The following is a 10,456-nucleotide window of genomic DNA, read 5'->3' as shown; positions in this document are numbered from 1 at the left end:
AGGTGCAATATTTTTATTAGTTAATATACTTTAATAATATCTAAAGATGAATGGCAGTGTAATGTCTTCAGTATCTTGAAATCTAAAGGAAAAGCTCTCTCAAAAATAAATGAATCAATGAACACTGGTTTTAAATAGCACCACAAACTCTAAAGGAAATTATCCCATTAAAAATGTGCTGAAGTTGAGGGCTGGTGAAAATTTAGCATGAATTATCTGGAGTTTTTGTGAGGGTCCAGATTTCTATTTGCAATTTTTAAATATATTGATTTTTAATAATTTTAACAAAATATTAACATATATAAGATATAAAGTAAGGATTTAAATACATTTATTACATTAGTAAAATACATTGAATTAAAAAAAAAATATATATATACTATATACTCATGATGAAAGCTATATACCTACAAAACTACAAAATAAATAAAAATATTGACTCCTAGTCTTCATAGAGCCATTTCAAAAATCTTCAAGAATGCAAAAAACAGATTTGGCCTGAGGAATATGTCTATTATAATTAAATCGAATATACTTTTGTAATGTTATTCAATTATTTGAGGGTTATAAAAAGTGAGATAAATTAGGTTTGTCTAGAAGAATTATGTTTGTGTGTTTACTTTAGAGTGGTTGTGAGATTGATATCTCACCAGCTATTCTAGCAAAAATTCAAGAACAGTGCTGAAATTATAAACCTTATATGTCCTTTATCATTTAAAATAAAAGGCTTTATTCCATTCTGTTACAACAAATATATGTAAAATTGAAGTGTTAAAACAACTTAAAACCATCTTGAACTTTTTTCTCTTCTTAAGAAATATGTCTAAGTTATATGCTCTATCATTACTTAGTGTTCCCAAAATATCTATATATCAAGAAAACCCACTTCTTAGCATTCTTAGCTATATCGTTTCAGAGAGAAGTGCAAAGTGAGACCTTGAATTTAACAATTTTAACCTGAAACTCTTTTACAGATCCATTTCCCTGTAGGATCAATAGGCTGATCTGATAGACATGCACATTCAATATATTCTACCAAGGGTTGCAATCTTCACTGGATGCTACAGGAGATGTTTCCATTTTAAACAGGGTCTGAAAGGAGAGGCTGAACTGTCATATTAGAGCCAGTATTTATTACAGATTTTATAGTTTAGACAGTTGGTCGAAGGAAAGATTTAAAAAGAGACTCTAAAGACAGGAAGCTGCTCCTCCAAGGTCAGGTGGCAAAGTAGTCATGAGGGTGTCCCACATAAAAAGACATCTTGCCTCTTATATTTTACAAAGCTACGATACTCCTTACTTCTGTGTAAAATATAATACTACATAGTTATGTTCATTTGAAACGCTGGTTTACATACATATAAATGAATTAGAATTCATTAGTAAATCCCATTGGCAATTTCTATTTAGCTCATTTTTTCACTGATAACAAAATAAGTTTAACTTTTTTTTTAAAGTGTTTTATCAATAACAATAAACTTTAAAGCCTTAAAAACCCGGATGGCAAAGCATCACATTCTTCTTTACTGCTGGTTTCTAATGCATTTCTGAATTTTTTTTAAAATGTGTTCATTTTAAAAGATCTGTAAAAGTTTATTGTCATGTTTCTGGCCACCTATCTGTGGAAAGATGTCTAAGGGTAAAATTAGAGGAAGCTGAGAGGCTACATTCACATCCTAACACAAGTATGTAGATTATAGCATAAAGTACAGTTGTTGCTCCCTGGCTGGAATACAGTTGGCACACTTGAGACCAATTCCACAATGAATTCCCCACACCCACAATCTGCAAATGTAAGCATCTGCTAAGGGGGATGGAACGGAGGGTGGAGTGGAGACATTATGGCCAAGTTCAGCTGAAATTCTTTCAAGGAGAGGAACTCAATGGTTCTTTGCAGCTGATAAACTGCATAGCACCTGTCAGCCAGGGGAGAGAGGAGATGTCCTGCTGCTGAGCCAACAACTATGTTGAAATGGTTCTCCTTGGATGAACTTGGTCATTATAATCTAATTGTAATATTAACACACACCTCCATGCCTAAGTTACCTGCCTTCAAGGTTCAACCATACCTCACTAACGTGCAGTGGTGGGGTTTTTTTCCTCTTTCTACTGTAATTGTCATTGTCTTGAAATTAGTTATGTATTTTAAAATTTGTATTATTAGGTTTAAAGGTTGCTTCGTCTTAGATAATAAAGACAAATATGAAATCTAAACCATAAATTTTGTTGATAATATGGATTATAAGACTAAAAAACATCACAGAATATTTACTACCATTGAGGCATAGCCTCCAGTGTGCTACGACTGAGACAAATATACTGTCCGGAGAGTAACATAGCTATTAAAGATCTTAGAACAGCACAGCTTTGCAAATGTATATGGTTCAAAATATTATTTGATTTATAATTACAATTTTCTGCCTTTTACCTGAAAATACTCTGTGCCTTTAAATTACCATGTTTATATTTTCACAAGCTAGTATTTATCAGAAGTTTGCTAGTGAATTCTGTGCAACTGCTTCAAAATAAGCTTAATTAGGATTAGGTGTTGATCAGCACGGCTAATGCCAAACCAAAAGAAGTAGCTTGCAAAACCCTGAAATTGTAGGTATTTAGGTTCTGAAGGGCACAGAAAATCATCAGAAAATCACACTGAAATCGTCAGAAAAAAACCCAAAACCAGCTCTTTAAAGGAAGCAACACTATAGTTGTTTCAATTTTTTACACTTTGATACAGCACTGTCTTCTATTTGCTGCTTTCTTTTTTGCTTTTCTTCATTTTTCTTTTTTTTAAAACATTAATACAATAAAATGTATTTCAAACTTCTATAAAAATAGACTCCTGTATATATATATTGCTTTTTACTTTGAAGAAATATATTTTATAAACCAGAAGGAACATTTATTGCTTAAAAAAAAAAAATACAGTCCTAAGTCTGTACTTAATAACTTTGCAAATCTTCCTGTCAGCCATTCTGCATACCTAAAATACTCTGTATGCAAATGATACTTATAACCCCCATATATCTACCTCTGATGAAATCTGTTTTGAACACTCTCTAAAGGAGAGGCAAAAATCATTGCTTATTGTAACACCAGAATGAATGTCAGTGATGCCTTAGGTTTTAACTTTTTTATTTTTCAAATTCTGTACTGCTTGGTGCATGACTCTGAAGTTTCCTGTAGCCTGTTAATTTCTGCTCTCTCATGCTAGGTAGACATAACAAAGCCCCTCCAACCCTGCTTTCCAAGGACACCAAGACTGTCCTAGGTCAAAAGTATAAACCAAAGAGACACTAATGGGGGAGGGGGGGAGAGGTGGAAATTGAAGCTTTAATTGGAGAATTAATCCTGCTATGCAAATGAACCAAACCTATAAAAAAAGTGAAGAACTCATGACCTAGGGTCCATCTTGGGGTCCATTTTTGAGAATAGCTTCAAGCTCTCCAGGGTGTACCTTTGAAGGCCTTTCAAATAAATACCTCTTCTAATCCTTTACTCCTGTCTAGCCTCTGTTTTCTAGGAGGTCTCTCAAGGCATCATCAGAAACAGAACTACAAACAGATTGAGGACAATTGGGTCCCTTTAAGTGTAGCACTTACCTGATGGACACATCTTTGACACTGGTTGGTCTCTCAAGCCTCAGTTATACTGGGAGAGATACTTTTCACTGATGTCTTTACATACATACAGTGACTCAAATTTGCATTGATATCTCTAAAACCTATGCTATTGAAGCCTATGCCCTATGCCAAGAAAGTCTATCAGCCTCCATTAATGCAAGGTGTTTCTTAAAACATCAGCACTTAGAAGATTCAAGTGCTTAAAAAATATATATTCCTGTATTTTATATCCATATCAATGAAGTTGCTTCTCATATTTCTTAAAATCTTTGTAAAATAACCATTCTATTTGGAGATAACACTATTGACCCTTAGGGTTAATGTTTCAAAGCTGTTATTATTACAGGTCTTTGCATTCGTACTCCTTTCTCAGGATTTGTAGTTGCTCAGCTATCAGTCACTTTATATGATACTAAACGTTAGACTTGGGAAGAAAACATCCAGTAGAAACTGCAGTTCACTTCTGAAAGATATTAAAATTTAATACAGTCTCGGTATGAAGTTTGCTTAATCAAATGTCAGGAACATCTTAAATCTATCAATAAAGACCTTAATTCACCCAGGGGGTAAAATCAACAAGGAAGGTGAAAATTCCAAACAAAAAAAGAGCCTTTAAAAATTGTATTTGTAGTGCCATCTGCTTTGAGTTAATTGTTCTCAACAGGCTACTCAGCTGCCATTTAGTCTCTGTATTACCTATTAAAGAAGTAACAGATACACAGAAATATGTCATTAGCATTAGCAAAATCCTGATATAGTGATAACACAGCCTGATTGATAGACTTATTTAATTTTAAGCTTTCTTTTCCTCTTTATGAGTGGAATAGCAATTACAGCTACTAATTAAAAAACCTGATGTTTGTGCAATCTTGGTAGGCAGACATATATAAAAAAAAAACCATTGCAACACTTTTGGTAACTCACAAGTGAATGTGAGTTGTATTGGTCTTTAAAAGAGCTTTTCTCCATAGATTGAAGCGCTGCTCAGAATTTCCTATGATGTAGAACTATACACTATAGAAAATAACAGTTTGTCCTTGAATCTAACAGTTTGATCTGTAGTGAAATGAATGGAATGGGAATACCACCATTTGTATCAGCAGGATACTGCAAACTGTCTGTCCTCAGAACTGCAGTTTGAGTTCAGCAATCACTGTAATGGAGATAATGGAGGGCAGCAGAGGGAAGGATCAGAGAAAGCTGAAGTGAAAAGGGGGAGTTTTGGACAGAGTTTTCAACTCTGTTTATTGGTGTTTGTCCTTTAGAAAGACTTCATTGGTGTGATCTTAAGAAACAAAGAGTAAATGGAAACATTTCTATTTACTAATAAGTTTAAAAAATATATATAAAAATAATTAAACCCCCCAACCAAGAAACTAAAATTCACTGAAAACCCACAGTTGCCTGTGAATCACAGTAATCAGAATCTGATAATAGACCCATGTTTGCATTACTTCTTTTGCCTTTAAAAGGTCTCTGGACATCAGCCTTACTTAATAAATTTCTGAGCTCTGATACTGTTGCATCTATTTGTGCAGCACTCCTTGTTTATTTCTATTTAGTGTTACAGTTGTTAAGTTTTTAAACCTTCAGCTACCGAATCTGATTTTTTAGAAAGAAAAAACGCTGGTGTTTCCAGCAACAAAGTTACAGCATATTTAGCCAAGTTTAAATAAAAAAATAAAGATTTAATACAGTAAGAGAAGAGTTTCACTTAAAAGGGTAACAAAAATGAGATTTTGAATTACTCATTTGGTCTCTATATTGTGAGGAAATGCACATGGAGCCTCAGACAGAACATTGATTCTATTGCTTTCAGTGGAATTATTCATCTCCTTAAAGCTAACCATACTTTAGTTTTTAACTTGATCAAGTTTATGCAATAAATACGCAATAAGAGTGCTATAGATAATGTCTCTGGAGAGTTTGCATTCATCCCTCCATCCATCTACGTACCCCAAGACATAGCATAGCTTCCAAGCTTCCACTGAAACTGTCTGTATGCATTGTTCCTAAAGCACTGTGATATGAACAGATCATATTCATCTATTCCTACCACTGTGCCACCTTTCATCATCTATTTTTGTTTTTTTTTCATTTTTTCCAACACACCTTCATTCTAAAAGAAGGCTTCCATGAAATGTATTTGAAGCATGTGCTTCAGAAGAGCAGCGGAAGACACTGAGGAGTAAAATAAATCTGACCAAAGTGTAATGGCAACTTTTCAGTTTGCAGTGTTTTTTCACTTTCTGATTTATCTTTGCTTGTAGATTTGAAACCCTACCTCTTCCTATAGGACTACTGTAAAAGATTAAAGTCTTCTGAACACTGACTCCACAATCTTATTTTCAATTATTTAGCCTAGAAGAAAAGTATATGAAGGATCAAGATCTGTTCTAACACTATTACAGGCAAACTCAAATATTAAATTGCTTAGCTGCTTACTGTGAAGCAGAGCTATGTCTTTAAACAGGCTAGGTATCAGAGAAATTAAATGTTTGATATGCAATGTGAGCTTCTAAAAAGGTCATAGGTCTGATCTCTGTGCTTGCCATCTTCAAAATCTTGTTATAAGCAAAAGGAAACCCACCACATATATGAATTTAGGTCCCATTTGGCAGCACTGTTAATGTTTTAACACTCTAGTGATACAAACTATGTAATTAATAGAGATAAAAGCCTTATTAATGACAGATTTAAATCTGTTATGCAATCCCTTGGCCCTTCCTGGCATCTACCTGTTTTCCATGGGACTGTGCACATACCTCAAATATCCCAGAGCATCCTTAAATTGACAGGATCAGCTCCTGGAATGATGACAAGAGAAGTATATAAGACATGACACCATCAACCTGAGGTCTTTGGAAGGATTAGTATGAAATTTGTGGGATGGGGGAGAAGACTTTTCTGTCCTGAGCTCGCTTGGATTTATTTTATGCATTCCTTTACCCTGGGCAGCTGCTGTCTGGATGTTCCCAGCTAAGAGTAAACAGGTTCTCACAGCCTCCCCAGGGGCTCTTGTTTGCTGGGCAGTGGCACCCTTCCCATGGAGACACTGGCACAGCTCAGGCTCAGGCAGGGGAGGCAACAGACACCTGACCCAGAGGCAGGAGCTGACACCAGCCCAGCTCTAACAAAGCATGTGACCTACTGGGTCAGTGAAGAGCCTGGAACCCTTTATGTGTAAAGGAGAAAATAATAATTAATGGACTGCCTTCTGAGCAACTGGCAGAAGCAATAGTACATAAGGCAAACAGCAGACATGGATACGTACTTTGCATAGGGGTAGAGACAACATGGCATTCTGGAGAGATATCATACCTCACAAATTCTCCAAAATTCTTTGAAAGAGCTATGCATGCAGATATAATGCATTTGGATTTAGAAAACCTTTATAGAAGTCTTATCATGGGGAACTAATCTGTACGTGGATACGAGAAAATATTTTCTTGGATTACTAACTGGTTTAAGATAGCAAAGAAGGAATGGCAAAAAAAAAGGTCAGCTTTCAGAGTAAATCTAGGCTATTGGTAAGGGTCCCAAATATGACACGAGTACAGTATAGTCATAAATGTCCAGAATGGATTTAAATAATGAGGCAAAAATCCTTTCTGAAACTACAGAAGTATTCAAAATACAATAAAAAAAGACTGGCTTTGAAAATCTCTAAGTCATTGGTAGCTTAAAACCAGGGACATTAATGAAGTCAGCTCCTTTCAGAGATGTCCACTTTATTTTAATCTATTTCTAACCATCTACTGCTGACAGAAAGGGTCTATGGAACCACATCAATCTTCTGATTTAATCTGACCTTTTAGATAGATACAAAATTTTATGATTTTTAAAGATTTTATAGTGTTTTCAAAATGAAAACTAGGATTAAAACAAAAGAACGTTCTTCTAATTCTATTTCTACAACTGACATAGTGGAATATAATTCACCATGCTGGACCCACCATATAATCTTTTTATATTTTTCTCTTTGTCCTAGATGCTTTTTATCCACACAAGTCTATAATTCAGAATGTCACCGATGTCTCGGTAAATTATTATCTGGCAGTGTGATCTGCAATTTTTGTACAGTGTATTTTGAATGAAAATATGGAGGGTTTACAGAAAGCAAACATTTTTGGAAAACTTACTATTATAACACAGAAAATTTAATATGCTCCCAAGTCAAAAGAGGAACTGTCCCTGTAAGAGAATATCCAGCTGTGCTATCTCTTGTAACTTTTTATTCTAAGGGAGAGAAAACTTCTTTAAATAACATAGAGGATGTTCTGATCAGTATTATAATGAAATTTAATATTTGATGTTAGATTATTAACATAATGAATTTTTCCTTTTATTATTGATGCATAATCAGTATTTTAATCAGGTTCATCAATGATATCATATCTAGAATTCAGCACAGCAGGAAAATTAATTGATGGACTGATTACAAACATGCCTTATTATGATTTCCATTTTATATACTCTTCAGTAAGTGATTTTATAGGTGAACCATTTTTTAACTAGAGTGAGCACTTAATGCCTTGGTTACTTAAATGAATCCATATTAGTGGATAATTTTATATTAAGCAAAAGGATATATAGAATAAATTTTTTAATGTAGAAATAGACTTATTCTGAAAATTTCAAAATATTATTCATCCCACTGTGTGCCATGAATTTTAAGATTGCATCTTTTACTAGAACTTACTTTGCTCTTCAGTGGTCGATATTTTAGTGAGAGGAATGTGAAAGTGAAAAAAAAAAAAAAGGATTAAATATAGGAATTCTGCATGTTGCCTGGGAATTACTGGCAATATTCAGAGTATGAGGATTATTTTGAAATTACAAATCACAAGCTTATTTCAAACTTTCTTTCTGGTTAGTAGGAGATGCCATAGAAAACAAGGAGATAAACAGTCATGTAGATGTACTCAGACATACTTTGATGAACATGTCACCAGTAGCTCAAATGTCGAAATTGACATATTCTTTAAGAGCAGATAAAAGAGAGATAAAAGTACCTATTTTGAGTGCATTATAAGATTCATACCTAATTTTAATAAGTTAAACACTTATAAACTAGTTTTAAATTCTATTACTTATTATCTCAATTCATTTGAGAAGATAAATCTTTACCAAGCATACTATTTATGTTTCCTGTTATCAGTACTTGGACATCTGCAGCAGGGACATTGGTACAAACTAACAGTTTGATTCCAATGTAGAGTATAAATAATCAGTCCTTAAGCATCCTGGAATTTTCTCTCTACTAAGCTAGTGCCTTCTCATATTCTCTAGAGATAAAAGTGAAAGAATGTGACTTAGCTTTTTCATCAAAAGTAGTTCTTTACCAGAAGAAATATAGTAACGCTAAGACTTTTTTCTTTTTGCTGTCTAGTTGACTGTTGGCATGATTTTGGTTCTTGTCATATTGCTAATAATCTGAACATAGCTTTCAAGATTCACTCTCTCTGGTTTTTAGTGTACACAACTCTTGAGTCATCATTGGACATAATCATCACCTCACAGTAGATTAAAATTACCAGCTGTCTCTTCTTTTCTGTTTTGCTTTCACTTACATATTGTATTTTAAGTGTGGGGTAGGTCTTATTCTGGTGCTAATAAGTACTTATATCTCAGAGTATTTCTCCATTTTCTCTCTGAAAGGAGAGAGAGTTTATTATTAAAAACCAAATTTGGGAGAATAGTATGTAGAAAATAAGATTTCTTTCTTAAAATGTAAATTAAATAGACTGTTTTTAAAAGTAGAGAACAAACATCTCTAAAAGGGCAACTCTCAAGCCAATTTTGCCATAGTTTTCCAGATTTGTCTATAAATTCCTTTGCAGGAATATCTGCACATTCTTTCCCCCCCATTTTTTTCCTTTACTTACTTCAGTACTTTCATGAAAGAAGGCAACTACAAATATTCCTAACTGAAACCATACTCCCATATTTTATCAGGTCACAAACTCCTGAAGATAAACTGGGATTTTCTTTTTTTCAGACTGCAGCTTTTCTGTGAATAAAAAAAATCTTTCTGTGTTTTTTTAAAGTCCCTCAAACCATTTATAATTGATGAAAATTATTATTTTTTAAGGGTTCTAAACCCAGTCAATTATCTCATACCATACATTGTCTGACAAGAAACATTAGTGTGACTACTTAAAATTTCCTCAAAGTGTTTCAATAAAGGCATATTCAGAATAGTTGTCAATAGTTTAGGAAAAAAGCAGGAAGAATAAAGAATACATAGTGTGTGTATGTGTATGTGTGAAGGATGTATATAGTCAGTCAAGGAATAACTGAATCACAATTATGGTTGCCATGCTTTCCATTTATTTATGCACACAAACTCTTATGCTTACACATGAGTTTCAGAACAAATCTGCTTGAAGACAGAAAACTACTCTGTTTTTATTCTTTGCAGGAATCAAACTAATCAGTTTTAATCATAGTTGCCAACTTTTAGGTTGTCCTTCACATTTCACTGGCCAGCTAACAATAATCAGCACACATTACTTACATACGGCTCAATCCTAATTACTCTTCTCAACCTACAATACAAACAATCAGAGACGCATGATCTGAATGCTGACTCACTTTTTAAGCTTTAGAAGTTTTCTCAGCATCTCTACAGACTGATCTCCAAATATACCAAATAGAACTGGAGTGGATACACCAGGCTGACTATAATACAAATATATGGGGATCCAGGGCCTTTATTTTGAGTACAGAACATACTCTTTTCAAAATGATAGAAGATTTATTAATTGAAATAAGGTGTCCATTTTCTTGCTTAGATCTAAAAAGATTCAACAGCGAACTAGAAGGTTGTC

At 33.8% G+C, this 10,456-nt stretch overlaps 1 long non-coding RNA gene across 1 annotated transcript; it reads left to right on the top strand.

Annotated features, from left to right (window-relative positions):
* The first annotated feature begins 1,877 nt into the window (after positions 1 to 1,877).
* Positions 1,878 to 10,030, top strand: LOC125324421. Its single transcript, XR_007202964.1, has 3 exons — positions 1,878 to 1,966; positions 4,187 to 4,189; positions 10,020 to 10,030. It is a non-coding gene; the product is annotated as an uncharacterized LOC125324421 (long non-coding RNA).
* Positions 10,031 to 10,456: the final 426 nt, after the last annotated feature.

The sequence above is a fragment of the Corvus hawaiiensis genome, chromosome 4 (genome assembly GCF_020740725.1).
Source record: "Corvus hawaiiensis isolate bCorHaw1 chromosome 4, bCorHaw1.pri.cur, whole genome shotgun sequence".
Classification (NCBI taxonomy): Eukaryota; Metazoa; Chordata; class Aves; order Passeriformes; family Corvidae; genus Corvus; species Corvus hawaiiensis.
This window is presented reverse-complemented; position numbering and strand designations above follow the sequence as displayed.